Source organism: Pleurodeles waltl, chromosome 8 (assembly GCF_031143425.1).
Source record: "Pleurodeles waltl isolate 20211129_DDA chromosome 8, aPleWal1.hap1.20221129, whole genome shotgun sequence".
Taxonomy (NCBI): Eukaryota; Metazoa; Chordata; class Amphibia; order Caudata; family Salamandridae; genus Pleurodeles; species Pleurodeles waltl.
Genome location: NC_090447.1, coordinates 1,361,620,958 through 1,361,643,688, shown reverse-complemented (window position 1 = coordinate 1,361,643,688; position 22,731 = coordinate 1,361,620,958). Strand labels below are relative to the sequence as shown.

Below are 22,731 nucleotides of genomic sequence, written 5' to 3'. Positions count from 1 at the left end.
TAATCCGATGAGAAATGACAGGCTGTATGTACACTGTCTACATCTTTACTCTGAACAGCATTTGCCTTTGAATTGCAAAGACTGTGACATTTTCTTTGGAATTTAATTAACATTGCAAAGGGGTGTGATAATATCTAAACACGTCATTAACTGTTGTCACCTTGCTGAATCCTCCCCGTAGCTCGAGGGCGCACAGTCCACGCACCCAGATGTCTTTGAAAGATATCCGGGAGGGGGTAATCAAGTATTGATGGCAGGATGCTGTGACTGGCTTCTCGAGATACGGACTTGATGAAGTTATGCTGCCTTTTCTGGCTAAACTGATGGTGTTGAGTTTACGTATTCATTCTTACTTCATATCACTGTATCCAAATGGCAGAGGAATGGGATAATACACATTCAATCTAAATCTATTCTCCTAGGCTTGAAGTGTACTTGCTCCACCATTCTCAATGTACCACAGGGTGGCGTCGCTGGACCCATGAGATGTTAAACTGTTACCAGAAATGTAAGCAGTGTTTTTTTGTTTTCCAAACTTACATTAGTAATTTGCATTCCCTAAATATATTGTGCACTACGATCTAATACTCAAAACTCTATTCACATCTACAGTAGTTGCAATTAACATTTTCAACATTATTGCCCCAAAAAATGGTTCTATGGACCGTTGCTGCACCTCACAACGAGGGTGCGTGTCATCATCGTAGCCACTGTGGGAGCCCTGCAAGGGACTGAAAGACAGTAACACTTCCGAGCCTGCAAAACTCGGAGAGAAGTGGTGAATGGAAACAGCTGCCGCCCCCATTTAAAAAATGTGAATTGCAAGCAGTGTTGTCGTTACACGGACAATGTAAATTTATAATAAGTGAACGAACAGTTACACCATAATTTACAAATATTTTGGAGAAACAGCAAAGATTTAATTTAATGAAGTAAAAGGTATAATACAACGGAAATCACCACAATTGTTTTTTCTATTATTAAACGTGGTTGTGTGTTTGGGAATAAGACATTTTAACTTAATAGTGTCAAGCATGGTGGTAATGTTAAACAGATTTGAAAGATCACAAGCTGAACCCCATTTTTCTGAGTGGTAAGCAGTCAGTCCGATATGAACCAATCAGGGAAATGTTCCGTTCGATGATCCATTCAGCAGAATGAGGAGGGACTGGGTCATGTCCTTGACATGCACCCTCTCGCAATCAGCAAAATATCACATTGCCCATCTGTCAAATACTGCTCTCACTCATAATTGCTATAGCATACTGCTATGTAGTTCCTTGTAGTTCTGGTCTAGAGACAATCCTAATTGTTTGTTTGACCTTTGTAATAAAAAATGCATAAAAGCAATGCATAGAAGTTTGACCTTTGTAATAAAAAATGCATAAAAATAATGCCTTGAGTTCAGACCCCTTTATGCACTGCTCTGTTGGACTCAGTGCATTCACATTTTGGATCAGTGGATAGATGTCAAGCATAGAATGGCCAATGGTTCAGTCTCTTGCAGGCACTGATTTTTTTGCCAATGTAATTTGCATATTGAGCTGGCCACAGGTAGCCCACTCATTGTCAAGAAGTGAGAGTGATGGTATTTTTTCTGTATGCACCTAAGTATGCACAAGAGAGTGGTGAATACCATTGCTCCAGAGAGCTTGGAGCAGGTGTGTGACAAGTGGTGAGGATGGAGAAGCAGCAAGTCCCCTACTTTGCAGAGAAAGTCTACCACAACAGTTGTCGCCTGCCTCCAAAAAGCTGAGTAAAAGAAGAATCTGGTGCGTCCTACACAGAGTATTCCAAGGTGCATATGTATTTTGAAAACTTTGCTCAAGGAAATGTATGATTGATCTAGTTCATTGACTTTTAACCTGTGGTTTGAGGACCTCTGGTCGTCCCTGTGGCCTACTCCAGAGAGTCTGCGCCTATTTTGCAAAATTAAACATTATTTCAATGAATACATTCAAATTGATAAATGATATACACATAAAGAAGCAAAATTGAAAATGTAACAACTTTTTCCATACTTGTGCATGAAACAAAACATTTCAGATTTCGAGCATTCACTTTGCTGAATACTCGTATATATGTTTATATGTTGGCTTATTGTTTTGAGGTTCAGATCACAGAAAATGCTAAGGCCGGGGTATCCGTCTTCCCATAATGACTCAGTGAGGATCCTCGAATCCAGCAATGATTTAGTTCAGTCAAATGCAATTTGAAATAGATACAAATTAAAACCACAAGTTAGATTTGGCATATATGAACCTGCCTACCTGAGCAGGCATAAACTACAGTCTATTGTGTACATGTGGCAGGATATTGAAACACTCCTAAAGCTTACATATATGCACTAAACATGGAGCTTCTATTCCGTCAGTTCCCCCACATCCTATTACGTGCATGTAAAGACATCACACATAACGGTACTGATATGCACTTTTTCACTCTCCCACTTGCCAAAGTATACCAACACTCCTAAAAATGTTTTTTTTAATCTAAATATAGGCTAGAATTAGAAGATTATATTATCCTGTCCCTGAATATGTGGACTGTATGCTATATCTCATCTCCAATTTTTTGGTTAAGCACAGATATACGGCAGCTTCTCTGAGGCTTTGAGAGATGAGACTTTCAATGGTCAGAATACCAGTGAGAGAGCGGGCTAGGTGGGCTCTTCTGCGGTAAATTAGTGTTTCATAACCGTTTAACAAATGAGTTAGGTCTGCTGAGCCTAGTGAAAAATAGATCTAGGGAAGTTAGATGGGCTTATTTCCTATAAAAATATAAATTTAACAGGTTGCTCTTAATTTAAGTGAACTGGGAACTTTGTGGGTATGAAATGCGGACAAATGATTATTGGTATGCAGATGTCTTACTTAGCTATCACTTGCACCGTAAGGCAGCTCTAAGGGGAATTTTGTGCAAAGGCTGCAGTTCAAGTGACAGCCAACAGTGGATATCATTTGTGATTGTCTGTGTTACCTGTAGTCTGTCAGAGTCAAAGCAAAGTGGAGGAATTAGGAATTGTCTTTGCTTGTTGAAGTGAGAAGCTGTAAGAAGCTGTTGGACTTGGATCTCTCTGCAGGGTCACCTCCAAACTTTTTGCCTTCACCTCTCTTGTTTCTGAACCGGTTTTGTTGACTTTTAAGACTCTATCCACTTTTCCACTTCTAACCAGTGCTTAAAGTGCTTGTGCTCTCTCCATTAGACATGGTGGCATTGGCTTACATGCAATTGGCACGTTTATTTTACGTTACGTTACTACAGGTACCCAGGGCCTGTAAATTAAATGCTACTAATGGCCCTCCAACACTTATTGTGCTACCCACTTATGAAGTCCTTGAAAAAATGCACCAGGTCTGCCACTGCTGCCTGTGTGTGCAGTTTTATTCTGCAATTTCAACCTGTCAAAATAAACCTTTTGCCAGGCCTAAACCTTCCTTTTTATGTCTCGCCTCTAGATTGCGCACATGCACTGTCTCGAACTGCGACATGCTGTATCTCCTGTTGCGAACTTCAGCCCACCCATAGGCTTCCCATTGGCTTGCATCATTGTTGCTCGATTTGTCTTTCCCCCGTTTGTTAAGGGCATGCATACGCCATGCTTTTTCTGGAGTTTAACCTTTCCCATGTACACCTCCTAACTTCTTTGTGACAATCCGCACATACATTTTAGTGCCTTACTTCTGCACTACTTTTTTCTTTGAGAGCGCTTTTCACAAGCGCCAGTTACGGTGTGCTTTTTCCTTATGTTTTTCTTTGAGAACGCTTTTCACATTCACTGGTTACAGTGTGCTTTTTCCCTTTGTGCTTCACTTAACCTTGCCTTATATCAGTCTTCCCTACTACTACACCTCTTGTTCTCCTCAAGCCACCCACCATGGCATTGCCCCCCCTCACCTGGGACAACCTCCTGTCACGTTTGTTACATGCGCAGGGCCATTTAAAATGAGACTGTTTCAACTACAATCCTGGGACCACATTAGCGAAGAGATGATTAATGACTATCGTTAGATGACTTCAGCGTTACTGAGGTTTAGTAGTTATCTTCTGTACAACAGATATTGATTTCTAAGATTTAAATTGCTACACATATGTAATCAAATAACTTAATCAATATTCCGGACTTTCGATTAGAAGTGTCAATTTTCAAGCTGTGTTTTAAAAAGTGAGCAAAGTTGCTCATTAATGGCTCATCCATTCCGTTGTTTAGTTGCTGTAACAGCCACAGTGACATTTCACAATAGTGGCTACACCGTCCACACTGCAGTGAGTGTTCTTTAATTTTAATGCTCCTCATTGAGTTACACATGACCCCGTGCTCCAGCTCCTAACCTGGCAGCCGAGGCAGTGGGTGGTCGGGCTTTGGGGGGCATGCAGCAGTTGCAGTGGAGCCCAACAGCAGTTTCTCCTTGCTATGCTTGCTGAGCACTGCCTCTGCTATCCAGGCTGCAACTTCATCCGCAGCAGAATTGGGCTGGCCACCCAAAGTGGAATGCCTGTGAAGATTCACAGTATCGGGGCCAAAGAGGAAAGCCCAGTTATCCAAGGTACAACAGCAGCACTTGTATTGCAGAGCCACATATGCAACAGGCAGTTGCGTGTGCTGCCGAGAGCATGGAGGGAGGTTCGGTATCTCCACATGTCCATAAGACATAGCAGAAAGACATTGTTATTGACAATGCCAATAGCTCTTGGATTGATGAAACCAATTGGCGTTGCCAATGCTTGTGAATACATATAAGTCAGCCTTAGGTTAAGCCTAGGGCAGGTTGCATTTTATTTAAAAAGCTGGACATGTACTTTTAACTTTTACAGGTTCTGGTAGTGAAGCATTCACAAACTAGTTTTTTACTACTATGAGGCCTACCAGTCCGATAGGATAGCACTGGGGTATCTTATTACATTTATTAAGCAATAACTTTGGATTAGGAGCTAGTCGAAAAGTCATGTTTGGTGTCTGATGAATTGTAATTTAAAACCTTCTTTGATGGTACAGTTGGATTTTAAGTCACAATTCTGAAAAATTACACCTTTAGAAAGTTGGCATTTTCTTGTCCTAACCATTCAGTGCCTGTGGCTTGTCCCTGGGTCACATAACTAGGTGTAGTAAGCCTTTCTATATTCCTTCCAGACATTATCAAAAGGAGGGAGTGGGCATTGGCAGGATGACCTAGCTCTGACTTAATATGGGGATGAAGCTGTCACCTACCACACTTGCACTTCAAAGGCACTGGCTCAGCTCACACAAATGACTTCACACTAGCCTATATACCCACAGACATACTGGGACCAGGGAAAGGAGGCAGGAAATTCCAGGCACCTCCGCAGGGGGAAACTCCAGAACCTTCTTCAACTTCAAAGTGGGCATCAGTATGAGAAGAGCATCCTCAGACCCACTCATCAGTACACTCCTGGACTTGTGGATACTACAGAAGAAGGATACTCCTATGCCCTGCTGCTTGAGGCCTGCCCTGCTTGCTGAGAAGGAAGACTGGACCTGCACCCTTCATTCCGGGCTGAAGTGACACCATGGGTTAGCTGACTGACCTCCTGTTTGGTCTACAGGGACACTGCACACTCCAGAGGACTCCCTGCAACTGCCCTGCTGACCTGCTGCACTGGACCCACTTCGACCTGCAACTGGTCCTGCCTGAGTCTGGCTGTCCTCTGCTGGAGTGAGTTCATGATCCCCAAGAGGTGATCCTCAGGTCCAGGACCCTTGGTGGGGCATCAGTTGAGGTCCTCTCTTAAGAAAAGGAGAAATCCTGAAGTTTTGGGCTCCTCACAACCGCGAGCAGGATTGACCATGCCCATATCTTGCAGCCTGCACCGACCGCCAGTGTGAAGTTCCGGCGAGACTGACTCTTTGCGCTACAGTGCCTACCAGTAATGACGACTGGAAATTAGAGATTTGCTCTTTGCGCTACAGCATTGACAGCTCAGAGTGACCACCACTGCGAATCCCCAGCAACGACCGACCACAACACCCAGCCTGCTCGACAGTGATATAGTAAACAATATTTTTGACCCCAAGGGGGAAGTGTGACCCTTGACTTTCATGGTATAAAAACATTATCCTTATATCCTGTTTAATCACAATGTAGCAATTTCATTTAGGATATGTTGAAATCAAGAATAAGGACATCTCAAATAATATAACAAAAATGTTTTAGGTGCTCCTAAAGTGATGGCACAGTGAACGTGAATCATGTGAAAAAAGTGCCATGGTATTATGTACAATATATACAGAATAGTGGTTAAAAAATAGTGATCTTCAAAGAAGTCCCCTTCAATCCAGGTGTCCTGAAGTCACTATCCATATTGTAAGGAAATGCCTCCTTGGCATGGTTACCCCCTGGCTTTTTGCCTTTGGCTCATGCCAAGTTATGATTGAAAGTGTGCTGGAACCCTGCTAACCAGGCCTCAGCACCAGGGTTCTTTCCCTAAAACTCTACCTTTGCTTCCACAATTGGCACAGCCGTCGCACTCAGATAAGTCCCTTGTAAATGGTAGCCCTGCTACCAAGGGCCCTGATGCCAGGGAAGGTCTCTCAGGGCTGCAGCATGTCTTATGCCACCCTGGGGACCCCTCACTCAGGACATACACACTGCCTCACAGCTTGTGTGTGCTGGTGGGGAGAAAATGACTAAGTCGACATGGCACTCCCCCCAGAGTGCCATGCCAACCTGACACTGCCTGTGGCATAGGTATGTCACCCCTCTAGCAGGCCTTACAGCCCTTAGGCAGGGTGCACTATGCCACAGGTGAGGGCATATGTGCGTGAGCACTATGCCCCTGCAAGCAAAACCTTAGACATTGCAAGTGCAGGGTAGCCATAAAAGTATATGGTCTGGGAGTTTGTCAGACACAAACTCCACAGTTCCATAATGGCTACACTGAAATCTGTGAAGTTTGGTATCAAACTTCTCAGCACAATAAATGCACACTGATGCCAGTGTGGAATGTATTGTAAAATGCACCTAGAGGGCATCTTATAGATGCCCCCTGAATACCAATCCGACTTCTAGTGTTGGACTTACCAGTTTCTGCCAGCCTGCCACAACCAGACGAGTTGCTGGCCACATGGGGAGAGTGCCTTTGTCACTCTGTGGCCAGGAACAAAGCCTGTACTGGGTGGAGGTGCTTCTCATTTCCCCCTGCAGGAACTGTAACACCTGGCGGTGAGCCTCAAAGGCTCACCCCTTTTGTTACAGCGCCACAGGGCATCTCAGCTAGTGGAGATGCCCGCGCCTCCGGCCTCTGCCCCCACTTTTGGCGGCAAGGTTGGAGGAGATAATGAGAAAAACAATTCCCCCAATAGGATTAGGGATGTGCCCCCCTCCCCTCATGGAGGAGGCACAAAGAGGGTGTAGCCCCCGTCCAGGACAGTAGCCATTGGCTACTGCCCTCCCAGACCTAAACACACCCCTAAATTTAGTATTTAGTGGCACCTAAAAACCCAGGAAATCAGATTCCTCCAACCTGATCTAAGAAGAAGGACTGTTGACCTGTAAACCTGCAGAGACGATGGAAGATGACAACTGTTTTGGCCCCAGCCCTACCGGCCTGTCTCCTTACTCGAAAAACTGCAACAGCGACGCATCCAACAGGGACCAGTGACCTCTGAAGCCTTAGAGGACTGGCCTGAACCCCAAGACCAAGAAACTCCAGTGAGCAGCGGCTCTGCTGAACAAACAGCAACAAACATGCAACTTTCCTGCAACTTTCAAAGACCTCACTCTTCCCGCCGGAAGCGTGAGACTTCATCCTCTGCACCCGACGCCCCCGGCTCGAGATCCAGAGAACCAACACCACAGGGAGGACTCCCAGGCGACTGCAACCCAGTGAGTAGCCCGAGACGACTCCTCTGGACCCCCACAGCGACACCTGCAGAGAGAATCCAGAGGCTCCCCCTGAAAGTGACTGCCTGTAACAAGCGACCTGACGCCTGGACCAAGCTCTGCACTCGCAGCCCCCAGGACCAGAAGGAACCGAACCTCAGAGCAGGAGTGGCCCCCAGATGACCCTCTGCCTAGCCCAGTTGGTTGCTGGCCCGAGAAGCTCCCTGTGCCCTGCCTGCATATCTAGAGTGACCCCCGGGTCCCTCCATTGAATCCTATACAAAACCCGACGCCTGCTTTGCACACTGCAACCGGCCGCCCCTGTGCCACTGAGGGTGTGTTTTGTGTGCCTACTTGTGTCCCCCTCAGTGCTGCACACAAACCCCCTGGTCTGCCCTCTAAATACGCAGGTACTTACCTGTAGGCAGACTGGAACTGGAGCACACCTGTTCTTCATAGGCGCCTATGTGTTTTGGGCAACTCTTTGACCTCTGCACCCGACCGACCCTGAGCTGGTGGTGTGGTAACTTTGGGGTTGTCTTGAACCCCCAATGGTGGGCTGCCTATGCCCAAGAACTGAGACTTGTAAGTGTCTTACTTACCTCACAATCTGACCAATACTTACCTCCCCAGGAACTGTTGATTTTTGCACTGTCTACTTTTAAAATAGCTTATTGCCATTTTAACAAAAACTGCATATGTTATTGCTCTAATTCAAAGTTCCTAACTTACCTGTGTGGAGTACCTAGCATTTTATGTATTTACTTCAAATCTTGAACTTGTGGTTCTAAAAATAAATTAAGAAAAGTTATATTTCTATGTAAAAACTATTGGCCTGGAGTAAAGTCTTTAGTGTGTGTTCCTCATCTATTGCCTGTGTGTGTACAACAAATGCTTAACACTACCCTCTGATAAGCCTACTGCTCGACCACACTGCCAGAAAATAGAGCATTAGAATTATCTAATTTTGCCACTATCTTACCTCTAAGGGGAACCCTTGAACTCTGTGCACACCATCTCTTCCTTTGAGATAGTACATACAGAACCAACTTCCTACACATATCAAACAATAATCCACAATGAATGATGTTGATGTTGCGACCCCACAGATAAGAACCAATCATTACAGGGTCATCATCAGGACAGAAGTCTTTGTTATAGTTAACACTTAAAATAAAACAGAGTTCATTGTGAGACTCCTCTTATACGAGGACATTGTTTACAATAGGGGATAGAAAATATCACCTCCAGAGAACTTACCCTGAATAGCAAACGAAATTCGGGTATGTCATATCTCTTCATTCATACTGTGTTTAATTCAAAGCCTTCAATAGACTTTTTCCCATATTCAGAAGAATTATATATGGGTATCATCTATTGATTGATTATTGGAATGACTCAGCATTTATTCTAAACAAATTAAATGTTATTTTTAGACTCACCCTGACCCTTCATGTCCACTAAATTTCAATCTTGTGGTGTGTCTTTCCAGGTAGTGTTATGTAAATCTTCTACTTGTCTTGTAGTGGATAATATCTCTCCGGGGTCTGAATCCTCAGAACAATCTAAAATAAGAACCATGCTTACACCCCACCAACAAATAACCCAGTTTTTCACATTGGTGTTTAGTGATGGGATTCAGTACCTTTGTTTGTGTGGTGCCATCAAGTGATTACGTGTCACACTAAAATCCCATCTAAATAAATTCATGCCAATTCAATTTTCTTTTTTAATTTTCCTCTATTGGATCTTTTGCTTTTTCCAAATTTACACTCATTCTACCTGACTGTTTGTGCCTATGACCATACCTGCAAGACTGGAATTTGAGCTCAGCAATCCGAAGAGTTACACTGTGGCTGAGTTCAAGGAGTTTTCTAAGGGAAGGGGGCTTTCAACCAATGGAAGCACCAAGAAGCTGGTGCTCCAAAGGGTCTGAGTGCCTGGGGGAAGCTCACCAATTGCTGGCAATAACAGAGGACAAGGATGAGGAGAAGGGTATGGAGAGGCAAGAGGAGGAATTGGTCCCAGCTTCTGAACTACAGCACTTGAGTAGAAGGACAACTCAACCTCAGGAATGGAGCTTATTGTTAAGGTAGAGAGCAGTGTGTCTTCTCGTGATCTGTCTCCAGAGGAGTTGGAGGACAGAGAGGCTGAGCGGGAGCTGTAACTGGTCAAATTAAAATGGGAATAGAGGAGAGAAAACTGAGAAGGCTTTTGATGAAAAGAAACTGCCCATGGAGGAGAAACTGTCCTTAGAGTGACTTGCTCATGAAAGGATCCTCAACGTGCTGGATATCAGGGCCAGACAGACAGAGACCAGCAGTAATGGTGGCAGCAATACTGCAGTGTCCAGTGGAGACACAAAGGTACAGGATCTGGTGTCTAGGTTTGTTGTGGGAAGAAGATATAGATAAATAGTGTGAGGACTATGATGTTGCACTAGAGATGCACGGGGTCCCTGAGGTGGACTCGGGTCCAGTCTCTGGAGGCAAATTCCCTGTGACGGGAAGGGGTCAGGATGAGTTATCCTCTCGTGCAGGACACTCTCACTAGGAATTGTGGACATTCCACAGATAAGTATAGGCAGAAGTTTAGGAACAGGCAGAAGTTGCATGGGGTAGATTTTGTGGATTACTTTTGCGAGGCACTAGATGCTTTGGTGATGGCCAGTGAAGTAAGTGATTATAAGGGGCTTTACAATTTGTTTGTGAGAGAGCACATGTTCAGCAATTGTTTTCTAGAGCTACACCAACACCTAGCTGGCCCCTGGGAACTTATTAAGGAGGCAGACCACTGGCCCAGCACCATAAGAGGGCAGAAGGGAGTACTCCAAGAAGGGTGGCTCAGGTTCTCCCAGCAAAGCAAGGGGAAAGTACAGGAGGACAAAGACAGGTCCCAAAGTAAGGTGGGAGGAAAGGGTTCCCATACTCCTTTTGAGAAACAGGTAGGAGGTTCTGGTGGACAATGGCCCACAGTGTCACATTTCCAAACCTGCTGCTTTGAGTGTTCCCAGTTATGACTCAAGAAGGGGGACTCTGTCTGTCCTAGGAAACCACCTGCCAGTGGGAACTCTACAGGGGTGGCCAATGTGGCTTTAATGGGAAGGAGTCCCCAGGTTAGAGGAAGGTGGTAGAACATGCCCTAATCTCCCTTAGGTAGGACTTGTTATCCCAGAGGGTGGGAGTCATCATTTTCATCCATTCATGGGATAGAATACCTGTCACTTCTCTAAGGGATAATGGGGCTCGCCAGACCATGATGGTGGAAAGATTGGTTTCCCCAGATCAGTACACAGGATAGGCATGTAGGGTGAGTCAGACCACTGGGCAGGACTGTGCCCACCCCATGGCTCTTGTCCATTAAAATATAGTGGGGAAGTGGCCTGAGGAGGGTCATAGTTAGTCCATGGATGTCCATTAATTGCATTCTGGGAAATGAGTTACCACCAATAGTAGGAGAGCTGGGAGAGGCGGCCGCCCAAGCTGCCCTGAATGCTCTCTTATCTAGAGGTACTATGCGCCTAGGGAGAGTGCTGAGGCCCAGATGGAGCATCAGGAGGTGGAAACAGTACACAGAGGGAGGACCAGTGCATCAGGGGTGATCAGCTATGAGAACTGATCATCCCCAGACTGCCCCTTGTGAGGTCACTTCTGACCTGGAGGTGATCCCTGCACTTCCTAACCTCTGGGCTGGAGCCCTACACCAAGCAGACCCATGCATTACACAGACGGTGTCAACCCTTATGAGGTGATGGTTCCCCCTGGATGTCCTGGCTTGACAGGAACCTGTTCAGCCTCAAGTTACAGACCTTATGGTGAGTGGCAGTCTCAGACTACCACCCCTGGATGGGGGGAAGGAGAGTTGAAGAAGGGGGTCTAACACTCGCTGTTGCCCCCTCCCCCACACTCAGACTCCTCAGAGATCCCTCAGGATTCCTTAGGGAATTCCTTGCCAGACCCAAGGCTTAAAGTAAGGCCTGCCCAAGGACCCTGACTGGGCCTGGCTCTTCACACTGACAGTTGTCAGTGGCCTCTATTAGTTTCTGTCCTTATGGGCAGAATTTTCCATGGGTTGGGGATATAAGTCCGATCTAGGGGGTGGAATGGACCACATCACGTTGCTACCCGTTGGTGTACTGTCTGCCTACTGGGATGTAACTGTGAGCAGTTTAAGGTTAGGAGCTGAACAGATGGGGTATAAAGATGATGAGAAGGGAAGCCCATCAAGGTATTGATTAATATCCCCTGGGGTTTGGCTGGAGGGGGTTGTGTTATGTTGGCCATCTCTGAATGGTCACAGCCAAACCTTTTGCCTTCACCCCTCCTATATCAGAGCTACTGGGCACAACAAGCTCCAGAGGACCTCCTGCAACTACCCAGCTGACCTGGTGCAGTGGACTTGCTCGGACCTGCAACTATGGCCCACCTGACCCATGTTGGCTTCTGCTAGAGTAAGTTCCTGATCCCCAAGAGGTGCACCTCAGGTCCTGGACCCTTTGTGTGGCCTCAGTTGATCTATCTCCTCCCTGAATAAAAAGAGAAATCTTGAAGCTTTGGGCACTTTGTGACCACAAAAGAGCCCGTTTGCACCAAGATCTTGACACCTGTGTTGACAGCCAGCACAAAACTCAGGGGAACACACATTTTCACACTACAGTGAGTTCCAGTGACAACCGGTAACGCAAGATCTGCAATTTGTGCTACAGCATTGACAGCCTCCGGTGACCGTCAATTTGAATTTCCAGCAACGGCCATTCATGGCGGGTGACAGGATCTTCGCACTACAGCGACGACCATCCATGACACCCAGCACACTCTTTGCATGCTTTCCCTGCTCCTCAAGGCCTCTTCCACCACAAATGGCAGTCTTTGTGCTAGACTTTAGAAGGTAACTTTTTCATAGGAATTAACCTGGTCCCTGTGTCTGGCTCACACTCCATCACAGTCAGCATTAACTTGTGACTTTCACCCGGTCTTGCATGACCAGGCAATCAAAAGTGGCAGTTTGTGCTTTTAGGCGCTATACTTACTTTAAATCTTTAAAATTGCATATCTTCGGTACTACTGAATTGTTTTTTGTTGTTTGGTATCAAATAATTTATTACAATTTCAGCTATTTTTCTACACTGATCTGGGATTTCACTGGTGTTGTGCTTTCACCCTATTATGTTTTGAATGCTGCATGAATAGTTTACTCATTGCTTCTAAGTTAAGTCTGACATTTTTTGTGCCACGCTACCAGAGGGCTAAGCACAGGGTAATTTATTGACTGTTTGTGGTTCACCTTGAAAAGGACTGTGGCTTTTGACTGAGAAGGGTTCACACCCACCTTGACTAAAAACCTATTTCCTACAGAAACAAAACTTCAGCATTGTACCCTTTAACAAACTCTTTTGGGAGGTGGACGTAAGGTAAGGCTAACCAACTGCCTCACTAGAAGCTTGGCATGTTTAAACAATGGCCATTTGGAGACATAAGTAATAGCTTTTGTTTCATACATGTAGGTGAAAATAGACCCTGCTACTTAAACTAACACTAAGTAATACAACAAAATACTGAGGGTTGCACTCCAGCATGTGCCTCTAACAAAGCCCTTCATTATTGTGTGTGTGGAGCAAGTGGAGGAGGGTTAGCACTATGATAATGTCCAAAACTTGAAAAGCTTTGTTGAGGTATGCTCTTTTGTTTCTGATGGAATAGTCTATTACAGTGCTTCGACTAGAAAATTAAAACTGAAAGCACTAGAAAGTAAAACTAGGATACAATCTGTGCCTTGCATGGGGCAGCTCCTATTTAGATTTTTTAGAAAAACACGCACAACCTCTCTTATTTTTCATTGACGGTGGGTGATCATTTCTTATGTGTGTTGAAGAAAAAGTAATTGATGAGAAAAGGAAAAAAAAAATTCATGCACAATAAGAAAGGAATCATGCAGTTCATCACCTTTCTGGAAACTGAAAGTAGAATTTTGTTACCTTTTTTTTATTCTAAAAGTGCACATTGTATTGCAACTAACAAGAATTCTAAAGGATGCCTTCACAGTCATCATTTCCATGGATTCCAACTGTTCAGATGTTGGAAATAGAGGGAACACTACTTTTCTGACAAACATTGTAGGTTTATTGTGTGGATTAGTGTAAGCGTGTCTGACCTTAATAAGTAAACTTCATTCATATATAGTTTATTTCGACCATGGGTCATAAAAGTTACACATAAAATTGTACAAAGAAGGTGCATTTGTTTCATTTTGCTTTCACACTGGCTTAAAATAAAGTTTAGAATAAAAATAGCTTCTATAGGCCGTGGCCTACTATAGTCCACCGTTATTCCCGATACATAACTTAACATTTAGATGCCAAGGTTTCTAAAGCGTCTGCTTCATAATGTTAGAATAATACAAATATTAAAAAGCTCTTAAAACGATATGAGGTGGTTCCAGATTCAAATTTCCCAGGTGATACCATCATCAAGATGAATGCAAACTATCCGACCCAAGATTTAAAGATTTAAAGTGCTAAGTTGATGTTACATAGTGATACAGTTTCTTGATAATTTAGATGGCATACTTTAACAAAGAGAGCCTACTACCGGCACAATCGTATAGGCAAATTTAGGCACTGTCAAGTCATTAAAGACACAAGCACAGTGTGATAAGAAGCTTATATAATAACTTAGAATGGTTAAACTTACAAGGGGATGCAAATAGGTCCATGAACCTTTTGACTCGCAATTAAGATGTTCTTACCCATAGCTCCAGTACATAATCAATAACCAATACACAATAATCAATAATCATTAGTAATCAATAACCTCAATAATCAATGGAGCCAGTAATTGTCACGCACCATGACCTTTCAGTCATGAGTCACCACACCTTTTAGTAAAAGTTAGAATATTTATTTACCTAAATTAACAATGCTAACATCATGTAGATTAATATCAAAATCAGATGAAACACATATAGAAACGATACTGGCTGTCCAAAGCGGAGCAACAAACATAATCTAATCAAAGCTTGAACTACAACACATTCTAAGGTTATGGTGCAAATCAGTAACAAAGTCAGCTGCATCAATGTAATTATATACATGAAGTTTAGCAGAGAAATTCACCAAGCATTAGTCCCTGTTATCATGATTTCATTAGTAAGGATCCTTAACTAACATCTGATTAGCATCAGCATGTTGGGCTTCATGCAAAACAATTTAATAACACAAATTTGGAAAACATCTAACTATGGCTCTATCAATAAAATGCAGTTGGTACCTAGAAAGAAAAAGCAAATATGCGTATTAATCATAGTTTATGTTATAGTAGGATTTAGCATCAAAGTTCAGGAAACGCAAAGTCTCTAAGCATTAAAGTTACGCATGTCTCTTGTCAAGACGCAATATGGGCAAAAGTAAGGGCAGAATGTCTAACGAGAAAAGTGCCTTTCGGCCAGCAAGCAAATGGGCAATCGTCAGAATGAATGTTGCAGCATTGTTCTTGTCCTGGTAAAGTTAGTCTCACACATATTACACATAAAATGTTACATTAACGAGAACATCCTCTTCTAGCAGTAGCTTCTCATGAGAAGCTTCAGTTATGAGCACATTTAAACAATACTACAGAAATTCACAGTTTAACTCTTCTTGGAGAGCCATTTTACTAAACGCTAAGAAATACACTTTTTACATGAGGCCTGGCAAATAGGCCAAGACACTTGCTAAGTTTAGGCCTACAATTAATAAAGCTAAAGCTTACTGCATAACCTTTAATATGACATATTACTACATTAGTCAAACATATATTCAACATTTCATATTATCAAATCATCGATTAGTACATTTCGTTAACATTTGTGGCCACTCTTCATAATCACATTTTCAAATGCGTGCATTATTATTGTATTTTCTACACAAACTTATTATTCTGAACACATGAACACTCATTAATAATTTTTCATTAAAATACCTGAGCTAGCAATCCCTCCTCTGATGTCTAAATGTTTCATCACACTAACTAAACCCACACATTTTGCACCAGCTAAAATTCTGTCAATTCAAACCCCTCATACTTTTGATTCCCCTTTGAATTTTCTCAATACAATTCTTCCCTTTTCTTTTCTTCACTCCTCTGATTATTGTTTGACCTTTTCAATTTAATTCTTCTACATAATTTACACAAACCCCATATTCCAGTAGGACAAATGACAACAATTAATATTCCCTGTAATATTTTCAATAGAATACCATTCCAAATGTTGCTGAGCCAATTTCCCACTGAAGCAAACCCTTTGCCAACCTTTTCCCAAACACCTGGTTCTTTCAATAATTTCAAATCAGCACTTACATTAGTCTGATCAGTAAGTAAATTCCTTATCTCTTTACTGTTATCAGGTATATACAAACAACAATGCCTAGAATTAATCATTTTACAGGCTCCACCATCCTTCACTAAAAGAATGTCTAAAGCAAGACGATTTTGAAGAGTCATAGCTCTATCTGCAGCTAGCTCAGTATCTATGAGGAGTATGGCTCCTGAAAAATGTATCAGCATGTTATCCACAATAGTAGAAAACTCTCAAATCTTTATCGAATTCAGAATTACTCCCACTGAAGATGTCACTGCTCCAAATGTATCTCCCACTATAACAGAAGAGGATTCCATCCTCTGTCTGTTATGATGTAATTCAGTCACTTTCAGAAACTTTTTCAAATCCTCCATTTGATAAATCTTTGGGAAAAGTATCCACAAATAACATGTCCCATAACATCCTCTTGGAAGACAATAATAAGCATTAAGACCACAGATCTAATAAATCCCTGGAATTGCTGGGTCCTGTCCATTCAACATAAACGTCCATTTACTCTGAAAAAAACACATGCCTACATTCACTTGTTCCCACAAATAAAGTGTCAGTGTGCGATTTAGGTCTATACTGTATATACAAAGTTTCCCTATGTGTTGTACATCTAGAGCTAACTTCCCTTGCATTTTAATTGCACTATAAGCATAATCATTCTTGTAAGTCCTTTTCTCTAAGCCTTGTTTCTAATTTCTCCTTTAATGCATTTCTCCTGTCATCTGTGTGATCTAAGAAGCTTTTCTCTAAGGTGTAAGCAAGAATGTCAAATTATTTCTATGCACATACGCTGTGCCAAACGTCAACGTAGGTTTAAAGAATCCTCTAACTATTACTAAATCATTATCCTTAGCTACTCTACTCCAATACCTAATTATAGGAACAAATGAAAACACCACCTCATAATTCAAATAAAAGTACTGCATGTAGTCCTGGTTTTAATATCTTGTTAGTATCGGACTACAACTTATCCCATAAGTTAAAGGCAGACTATGATAGATGACTCCTTCCTTGACTGATGAAGGAATCTGCGTACACACAAAGCAATTCTTCGCATCCATTGTGTCAACATACTCACTCAATAAGCAAAAGAAAACTTTAGAAGAAAGTTCTCCCTGCGCATTAGTATCCTCATGCAAATATTTCTCATCTAGCCTTAACTTCTCTAATTCCGATAGTGTAGTAGTTGTGTCAAAAGCAGAAGTATGGTTGGCTTCTCTTTTATCAAGAACAGGCATACCCACAATCAACACCACAAACAATATCCCACACATGATCTCCAAACCAATGCTCATACATTTACAGCGCCTAGCATCTCTACCCTGCTGACTACGGTTACCCATGATCTATAAAGAATCAGGAAGCAGAAGAAATTTAGAAAAAGCTTGCAGCAAAAATCAAAAATAGTCAACTCTTCTTACAGCAGTTATTTACAGCTCTCAGTCTGACTTTCAGGATCCCTTGTCAAAATCGGTTAGCAGCTTTGTCAAAATCAGGTTTCAAAAGTCAGATCAGGTTATCAATGTCTCTTCCAGTTACTTTCAACAGTCTCTTTCTCAAAATTTCTCTCAGATTGTTTCAACAGTTGAGTTCATTAGTTTCCTTCATGTGCCAAATTACTGACCCGGAATCTCTCTGTCAAAACAAAAAGACAAAAACTCTTGCTGCCATTCATTCTTAGTTGTATATGCCTATTCAGGAACTGCGTATCTTTGACTTGCTATTCTTTTTCCTTTCAATTTTCTATCACCATTCAGCTCTCCTTCACTTAGATCTTCTCTCCTTGTTGTATCTACTACTTTCTCGATCGTTGGCTCAACAACCACCTCTTTCCCTTTTTCCACCTGTGACTCCGGCCTCTTATCTCCTTTCAGCGAACCCCTTGTCAGTGTTCTCTTCAGAGTCAAACTCGAGCCTTCTCCTTGTTCGGTGGTGTTTTATCTTGACGGACCTGCAACCGGTTCAGGAGGAGTCAGATCACAGTGACTTTGATCCACCTGAACTCCTTCCCCTTCTGGGTCTGGCAATATCTCTGTTTGTCTCTCAAGACTGTCTGCTTCTGGGAAATCCCTCTTCTGACTAGGCTCCCCTGCTGCTTCAATTGAGATAGGCTCCCCACCACCCTCCTGGAGGTCTCCTACTTCGTCTCTCACAGGAGTGACTGAACCGTCCTCAACGAGCTCATTTCCGTTCTCAGTTCCCCTTTGTTCTCCTTCTGGCCCTGAGACTTGTCTCTCTGTTGTTGGTACTCTCAACAATGCTTCTTCATGATCCAGTGGACATGCCACTTTACTCCTATGATTTGCGTGAAACCAGTTTGGAATTCCAGCACACTTCATAGCTGCAGTAGTTGTCAGAACTACCTGATAAGGTCCCTTCCAACGAGGCTCCAAAAACATTTTTCTAACGTGTTTCCGGATCACAACCCAGTCCCCAGCTCTCAGGTTGTGCCCTGGGTCATGTATCGGTGGCAGTGTGGGGGCTCCACCTGCTGAGAAAAAGAGCGAACCACATAAGCCAGGTTTGTGTAGTAATCCAAAACCATGTCATCTGTAATGTTGACAAGTGCATTTGCAGGCACCGCTGGCGACCTCATTGCTCTGCCCATGAGGATCTCATGTAGTGACAATCCTGTCTTCCTGTCAGGTGTTTTTCTCATTGACATCAACATTAAAGGCAATGCCTCAGGCCGTCTTAAATTTGTGGACGCACACATCTTTGCAACTCTTGACTTCAATGTACCATTCATCTGTTCCACTAGTCCTGATGCTTCAGGGCGATAACTACAGGGCAATTTCTGCTCAATGTTTAATGCTGCAAACAGTAATTTAATTACTTCATTGTTGAAGTGTCTTCCCCGATCTGATTCTAAAGAGATCGGAAACCCGAAACGCAGTATCAGTTCACTAAGCAGTAGTTTCGCTACTGCAAGACTATAATTTCTTCGTGTAGTGTAAGCTTCAATCCAATGACTAAAGATGCAGACAATCATCAACACATATCTCAAACCTCCACACACAGGCATCTCAATAAAATCCATCTGCATTCTGCTGAATTGACATCCCGCTCTTCCAATGTGGCTCAAATTAACCACTGTCACTTTCCCTGTACTTAGTTGTTGGCAAATTACACATCAATGTCAAACTCCTTCAGCAACTTGTCTAAACTTTGGGTTGAACCAATCATGTTTGAACAAACAAATCATTGTATCCCTCCCAATATGTGCTTGACCATGATAGTGCCTCGCCATTTGAGACAACAGGCTATTTGGCAAAACCAATTGACTCTCTTCTGAAACCCACAATTCATCTTGTCTTTATACACATTTCATTTTGCTCCATGAAGGTTTTTCCTCCCTGTCAACATATTTCATCTTCTTCAGGTAACAATTCCCACTTGTCTTTGAATGATATACAGTTCAATGCGCAAAACCTTGCAACTTGATCCGCATATCCATTTCCCAATGACACAAAATCCTGTGACTTCAGATGTGCACTGAATTTTACCACAACAATCTTTTCAGGGATTTGAATAGCATGTAACAATTCTCTCATTCTCTCACCATTTCTTACTGGTGACCCAGGAGAGGTCAGGAAACCCCTCTGTGACCACAACTGGCCAAAATCATGGACTATTCCAAATCCATACTGGCTATCCGTATAGATTGTAACTTTCAACTGAGCAGAAACATGGCACGCTGTAGTAAGGGCTACCAGTTTTGCTACTTAAGCAGAATACACTCCTCAAAGCCAAGAAGCCTCCAAGGTGCCTGTAATTCTGCACACACCATTCCTGCTCTCGGTGTCCCTGCATTGTCTCTCAGACAAGAACCATCAACAAAGATAATTTGGTCATTCTCTTCCAATCAGGCATCTCTAATGTCAGGTCTTGGTTTTGTGCACAAGTCATTTACTTCAAGACAATCATGCTCAACACTTTCCTCTTTTTCAATTTTGACATTTTCACTCAGAAGTAAGGTTGCAGGGTTCCCCACTGTACATCTTTTCAATGACACATTTGGTGACCCTAGAATACTTGTTTCATATCTCGTCAACCTTGCACCAGTCACATATTGGGTTTTCGTCCTTGTAAGTAGAATCTCAATAGAGTGAGGGACCATTACAGTCAGGGGATGTCCCATCACAATGTCTTCACACTATGTAAGGCTCTGACAAACTGCTGCAACTGCGCAGGTAAGGCTGCTGCAACTGAGTCCAAAGTAGCTGAAAAATATGCTACTGTGCTTTTTATTGCTCCATGGACCTGTGTCAAGACAGACAAAGAACATGCATCACGTTCATGACAAAACAATGTGAAAGGTTTTGTGTAATCAGGTATACCCAACGCTGGAGCCCTGCACGGACTCTCTCTCAATGCAGTGAACGCTTTCATTTAATTCTGGTCTAACACTATGGGATCAGTGACTTCCTTATGAGTCAGCTTCTGCAATGGTCTTAACATGACTGAAACATATGGAATCCATCACCAACAATAACCTACCATCCCTAAAAGCATCCTGATGTCTCTCTGTGTAGTTGGGGGATTTATCTGCAATACGGATGTAATCCTCTCTCTGGATATCGTTCTGGAACCCTTCTCAATCTGGTGACCCAAATATTTCACCACTTTCTGACAGTACTGCAATTTGGGCAGAGACACTTTATGACCATTCTTTCCTATGTGGTTCAACAGGGCAATTGTATCATACTAGCACTCGTCCCATGTCTTGGATGCAATCAGCAAGTCACCAATATACTGCACCAAAGTCGATTGGAAAGGCAATTCCAACAACTCCAAATTCTTTTTCAAAATTTGATTGAATATGGAAGGTGACTCTGAAAACCCTTGAGGAATTCTGCACCAGCAATAAACTCGATCCAGAAATTTGAAACAAAAGAGAAATTGACTATCCTCATTGAGAGGCACAGCCACAAATTCTTGTGACAAATCAATGACAGTGCACCACTCTGCATCACATGGAATCTGGAACATTATCACAGCTGGATTTGGCACCACAGGACAACATTTGACCACAATCTCATTTATTTTTCTCAAATCCTGAACAATTCAACCTTCCCACAGGGCTTCTTCAAACCCATTATTGGTGAGTTACATGGACTGGTCAATAATACCTTCAGAACCCCTTGCTTTACAAAGTCTGCAATTATCTGAGCAACCTTCATAAGGACATCTTGCAGCATGTGGTACTGTGGAAGTTGAAGGAAAACTGAATTTGGCTTCACAGTAAATGTAACTGGCTCAACTCCCTTTATCAGACCTACTTCTTTTCCTGTCAAATCCCACACTTTCTCTTTAACCGTTCCCTGTAGATCAGGATGAAGTTCTTTCACTGTGAACATCTGGAATAATTCAGTTAAAGGGTATTCCTCATTTGTAGTTTCACACTCTATCTCCGGGGTTTGGTCCTGTTTCATCATCACTATTCATCTAATTCTCAATTCTATCATTTGAACAGGTAATCAAACACCTAATTTTACACAGCAAGTCTCTTCCCAGTAGGGATACCGGACTTGAAACGCAGACTACAAATTTATGCAATCCCTGGAAGTTGCCAATCTCAACTTGAAATTGATCTGTAATCGGGTTTGTCAAATACTGGTTTGCTACTCCCACAACCTGGACTGTTCTCCCTGAAAGGGGCAAATTTGGAACTTCTCACAGTAGAGCGTGTAGCTCCTGTGTAAACTAAGAATGAAACTCTGTGCCCCATAAACTTCCCCTTCACATAGGGACCTCTTTGGTCTACTGCTAAGGAAGTTGCAAGCACACATGGCTCCTCATCTGAACTGTCACTCCTCCAATCATTATTTATTCCATTCTCACTGTGTAACAGGAATTGGTGCACTGTGTTACTACTTTGGTATGCCTCTGACCTGTTGAGAAAGCATTATCTGTTGCTGCTCCATCGGGGCTTGAGGTATTAGAATTTGCTGTCTAGGTACCATGGGAACCTGCTGTTGCTTCAGCTGCAACTGTGACATTTGTGCACGTGGCATTTGCATCTGCTGCATTGGCTGAAAAGTCTGCACTTCATTCACATTATTCAGAAAATTTGGATTGGGACCCCTCACTCTCGGTCCTCTCACATTCTGGAAGAATTGATGCCATTACTCTGTTGAACAACACCTTCCTACACCATCATTGGACACTTCCGTTTCCAATGTCCAATGGCTCCGTAAGTGTGACATGGCAATAACGTCTTCATCCCCTGCACATCATTCTGAACCACTGCAGTATTCAAGTCTGGACCATGATTCATATTTCCTCCATGACCTCTACCTGTCATTTGTGGCTGAAACATCATGTTTCCCTGCTGCTGCTACAGCACCTGCTGGGAAAAATTCCCCTGCACTCCGGTTTGAGTCGCTTTAATCTGCATCACCATCACCTTCTCTTTCAGCTTTTTCTCTTTCAGCGCAATCTCATCACTACAGTATTACGCGTACTGCAACGCCTCATCACTTGGCTTTGCTTGCCATCAAATCAAATGACTCTTAATCATCTGGCTAATTTCAGGTCTCAA

At 42.9% G+C, this 22,731-nt stretch overlaps 1 protein-coding gene across 3 annotated transcripts in view; it reads right to left on the bottom strand.

Annotated features, from left to right (window-relative positions):
• TRPC6 (transient receptor potential cation channel subfamily C member 6) overlaps nucleotides 1-22,731 on the bottom strand; it is a 401,605-nt gene that overhangs the window by 354,172 nt on the left and 24,702 nt on the right. The gene's annotated exons all lie outside the window — the stretch shown is intronic.